Source organism: Strix uralensis, chromosome 16, assembly GCF_047716275.1.
Source record: "Strix uralensis isolate ZFMK-TIS-50842 chromosome 16, bStrUra1, whole genome shotgun sequence".
Lineage (NCBI taxonomy): Eukaryota > Metazoa > Chordata > Aves > Strigiformes > Strigidae > Strix > Strix uralensis.
In genome coordinates this window covers 7,679,726-7,684,935 of record NC_133987.1, presented here as the reverse complement: position 1 = coordinate 7,684,935, position 5,210 = coordinate 7,679,726, and positions in this window count along the sequence as shown.

The following is a 5,210-nucleotide window of genomic DNA, read 5'->3' as shown; positions in this document are numbered from 1 at the left end:
TTTGTGGGACTGTTCTGTTTGTTGGGATGGAAAACTGGAAGTGTTTCCCTGCATAAGGATATAGAATATAGAAAGTGCCTTTACAGGGAAGAAAATTAATTGCTGCAGGAAGAAAGCTAGAATGAAGGAGGAATTGCTAGAGACTCTTGTTGGTTCACCTTTAGTACTTGGGTGTCTGTAGCCCATAGAGGCTGGTAAGCTTGTGGGTTTTTTTTAGAGAGGACTTGGAATGCACTTTCTTTCTCTCCTGTAGATTGTTTTATTTCCTTGGCAGAGTAGCAATAACTTTTTTTTATACTTTTTTTAAATTAGCCAAAGCAAGGATTCTGTCAGGCTGGATGGAAGTCCCTGTAGAGTATGGCAGCCCCACTCTTGAAACAGCCTTAAGGTGTTCAGCTGGAAGGCATAGCTCTCAGTTCTTGCTTCTCTTCAGTCTGGGGCTGGGTGTACAGCTCTAATAGTGAAGGTTAATTTTTTTCTTTTTTCCAGATACTGATGTAAATATAAATGATTTTGAAAGGTTAATTTTCTTCTGGGTTCTCTTCTGCTGGATAAAAGTGCTTTTCTTTTTTTTTTATTTCCCCTTTCATCAGAGTACCTCTTGTGATACACTCCAAGGACTGGTTGTCTCTTTGGTGGTTTTGGAATAAATGCCTAACTGCCCTGACCCTGGCTAGGGCTTTCCAAGGCTGAGCAGTGCTGCAGACTATTTTTAGGGTTGTTATGTGCCTTCTCTTAAGTCTTGGATAGCAGTTAGTGAGCAAGTGATTAGCAAAGTACTTGGTGAGTGTTACTTTCCTTTGCCAAAATGAGCCTGCTTTGCCTTTGTGTAGCAATGTGGGTTGCTTCCTTTCCATCTACTGACTGCTTGCAAAGAAATAAAAACAGACAAGGAAATTGCAGATCTTGAGAGGAGAACAGAAGCTGAGTACTCAGCTATGTGTGAACTATCACAACTAGTCGGTGATGTGCTTTTAGGATTTGCTGCTGTTAACAAGTCCTCTCTCAAGCAATAGCAGGTGGTGGTCTTTGTCCCCAGAGCCCTGTGTGGGTAGGTGGGCTTCCCCTTTAGAAGTGCAGAAGATGGTGGTAGCCCCTGCCAAGAGAGCTGCCTGTATCAGTGATGCTGCTGTTAGGCTGTGTAAGTGGAAGATGTTCTTTGAAGAGATAAGCACATGTGGGAGAGAAGGGATCAGGCTTGTTTATTCACTGAAAACCCTTGACTCTCCTAAGTGGTTGGCTGGAGTGGCTTGTGGTGTCTTCTCCAGAACCCAGCGTGTCCAGAGCAAACCACTGAGCCATGCTGAAATCTTGCTTGGTCTCTTGACTTTAAGCTCTGGCTGACAACTAAATTCCATGGTCTGGAATTATTTAAATTTTTTTTTTTTTTTTTTACTGTAAATGCTATCAGCTTTGCTGTGGAGCTTGTAACTGCAGGGTAAAATACAAGTCCTGAAGTAAATAAAAGCTCAGTGAGCTTTGCTGGCAAACTGAACTGTCCAGGAGCTGTCAGATGTCTGCTCGTTCCAGACTAAAGCTGGTAAATGTTCCTGCTAACATAGTTGGAGGCTTGGCGTAGACTCCACAAGTAGAGTTAGCAGTAAACACACATAAGCAACACAGGTCTGCTAAGCACATAAGTTTTTTACAATTCCTGACTTCATGTTACAGAGTAAGATATACTCCTTAGTGTAATTACTAGCTTTTACTGCTAAAAATTAAGAAAATTTATTGTACTAATTTTACCCCTTCTTAATGTTCACACCTTATCTTTCACAGGTGAGTTGGAGACCCCATATTCACTGTATTTGTGTCTTCCACATGCTGTGGTATGCTCCTGAGCCACACACTGACGGAATCGCTATGCCTGGTTAGCTGTTATGTCAAAGCTGGAAGCCAGTTAAAGTATCTGTCTTTTTGTTGTTGTAACTGGGAAAATCTTTTTTAGAGAGCAAAAGTATGAACGTTCTGGGGTTAATGACCAACATGGAGCTGGTAGGGTGGTGTAGGTGGTTTCTGATCCCCACTGACCCTGTATTTAAGAGTGGTGACAGTAGTTTGTCTTAAGTTCATTGCATGAGGATATAATCTTTGTCTCAGATAAAATATGACTAATATCATTTCCCTCTGGCCTCAGGCCCTCAGTAACCACCCTGTTGTGGTATGCTACCAAAGTTAGAAGCCTTTCAGGTTGGGGTTTCATCCCAATGACACAAAGATTTCTTTTTTTTTTTTTTCATAAACATACCAGAAATGCTGTTTGCAGCCGCATCCCCACCTGAGTATGGAGCACATGATTGCACTGTTATGCTCTGAGGATCAGGTGGTGTCTAAACATTTTGATTCTGATGCTCTAACAGCCCTGAATGCCCCAGGGTGAGCCAAGGAGGCTCTAGCCCTGTGCTGTGGCCGTGGGCTTCTAGTCACACGATATGGGAACACCTATACAGCCCCTCTCATCTTAGACTGACCTTCCTTGGAAGGACAGTGTTGGTTCTGTGACAGTGTGTGTCTCTCTAGATACAGACTGCACTTCTTGATAGCTTTTTAACTTACTAGAGGATTGGGGGCAAAGATAAACAACTGCAACAACCAAAGCTGGAGAAGGGGGGAATGCTTATAAACTTGGAATCCTAAACTCAGGTCTTAAATTGCAATGGGATCTGTTCCCAGTGAGTACTGTAGGGAAGGAGCTGTTTCTCTTGATGTGCAAATAGGCAGTGAGTGTGCATACTCCGCTGCTGTCCCGACATCTGTCTGTTTACCCTACTTTGTATTTCAAGTTCTGAGACAACAAGCTTTTATCTGCTCTGGTCTCTTCTTATGTCACTGTTTCCAAAATACAAGTGATAGATACAAATCTAGCAGTTAAAAGGCTGGGCCTGGCAGAGAATGAGGAAGTAAAAAGCATAAAGAAGTTAGTAAAAGCTGTTTGTGAGGCCCTGTTCAGCAAGACATTTGTGCCAGTGCTCCCTCTGGGATCAGATGTGTGCACGTACCGTGCTGCTGCAGGTCCTACGCAAGCGAGTTTCTTGGGTCTGTTTTCTGTGGAGGGTGGGGGTAGACATGGTGGCTTTTCGAGTCTGCCTGAATGCAAATAAATATCTGAGAAGACTTAATACAGTGTCAGGTGTCTCCACAGAGGAAACTTGCATCTGACTTAAGCCTAATAGTAAAAAGGGAGGAGTGAACTGCAGAGCTACCAGCTCGGTGAGCAGGTTAGCATAGAGCCCTGAGAGCCGATCAGCAGAGCACTCTGTTACATCCCATGCTGTGCTTTCTTGCTCTAATAATGGCATTAGCACCAAAGCAACATGCAGTAAGACGGTAGAATTTCTTTCCTGAGCTATTCAGTGTACCACTTGTGTGTGCAGATGTTCCACTACTGTTTGCAGAGCGACAGGAGTCTTTGTCCAAAGCATTGGTGGGGGATTAATCGCTGCAGAGGTTTGGAAAGTTTCATTCTGTGCTCTAGCTGTCCAGGCTAACAGTCGACTTGATTTAACCTGTTAACATCCGAGAGCAAGGCAGAGTGTCTTCTCCACATGTGCAGAGCAGGCCTTTCTGTTTCTGGAATCTGCAGCACCATGAAAGGCTTGCAATGAAGAAAGCATGGCTCTGACTGTAAATAAATCCTTTCAGATTCCAGTTGCGCAACCAAAGGAATTCAGCAAATTCCTATTTTTCTAACCATGACATGCCTTCATTTTAACACTCTTCATATTGGCAAATCTCATCTTACACTGCCTTGAGAATAACGGACAAGAAGTTTTTATTCTGGCTTGCAAATAGCTACAGTTGTGCTTGTTACAGATGTCTCAGTGCTGTGGCTTTGACCATGCGGCTGCAGCGATCTGTACGCTGACTCCCCCTGCGCTGCCTTTGCATGTGTCCAACTGGTTTCTCAGGAGTGGTGAGTTGTTCCCCAACCTGTAGCTCTGGGTTTCTGTGGGGCGTTGACTCAACCCTTTGTCTACCTGGACCTATTTGCTCTTGCATTTGCTTCCTCACCTGGGGGAAAAAAAAAAACACAAACCTGCATCCTGCAGTGCTCACTTACTCTGTTTGGTATCTGTGTCAATAAGTGGAAGAATCTGTCTTAACATTCCACCTCACCAAGTGTCTGGCTCTCACTGCTAGCCCATCGCTCTTTGTAATTTTATAACTGCCTAAGAAATTAAATCTGTGTTGTGATAAGTATTCTGTGTCCTCTTCCTTTTGTTTGCTGCTTGGAGATGGGGCCGGATAAGATCAGGGTGACGCTACGTGTATTCTGTGGCCCAAAACAAATCACCAGCAGTAATAAGCCCTCAGTCCTAGCTGTGCTTTGTAGCTGCTCTCAAAAGACACTGTCAGCTTGGGCTTTGCAGGGACTGGGAAAGGACAAGCTGTGTTTCTCCTGGCACATTTTGCTTGCAAATGTAATTTTCCCTCTTGTTCCTCCTTAAAGCTGCTCTTCTTGGGACTTGCATTCAGGTGTTTTTCTCCTGCTTCTCAGGTGAGTTTAGATAATTTCCTTAATTCTTTCTTTTATGGGTTGCTTCTGAAGCAGCACTTTCAAATACGCACCCTGCTCGCTGTGTGCTGTCACTCCAAGCTTGTTGCTTCTCGCCTTCAAGCCCAGGAGGAAGATCTGGAGCGAGCCCATGCGGATGGGCGAGGAGGCACCTCCTGCTTCTGTGTATATCCTTCCTTCCGCAAAGCCACGACAAATCTCTGATCGGGGTGGCCAAGAGAGGAGAAAAAGCCTTTCTGCTCGTGCTAGCAATGGCGGAGCATGCGATGAGGAGACTCTCCTTGTCCTCCTGCACGGCTGTTTCACAGCGAGGCCTCAGCTGTGAAGCTGCAGACGTCTCCTCTCCTGATCCAGCTCTGGAGGGCAACGCTGTCCTGTCGGTGCCGTCTGTGTGCCTCCATTTGCTTCAGGCAAAATCGGCTGTGTTAGCTCAGATGAGTGTTTCTAAACTGTTCATTCGGCTGCTGGTGACATCTCCTGTCTCCTGCCTGGAGCAAACCGAGGATCTGAGAGAAGCTGGATTCAGTAAGTGGCAGCAGCTTCCAGCCGCAGTGGCGATGCCAGCAACTCCTCTGTCTCCCACACGCGGATGGATGTGGTCATCTGATGTTTCGGGAGGTCCAGCTGCCCCTCTGCTCCTGCCCCAGGACAGCGAAGCAGAATATTCTCCAGTAAGCATGGGAAAGATTGTAAC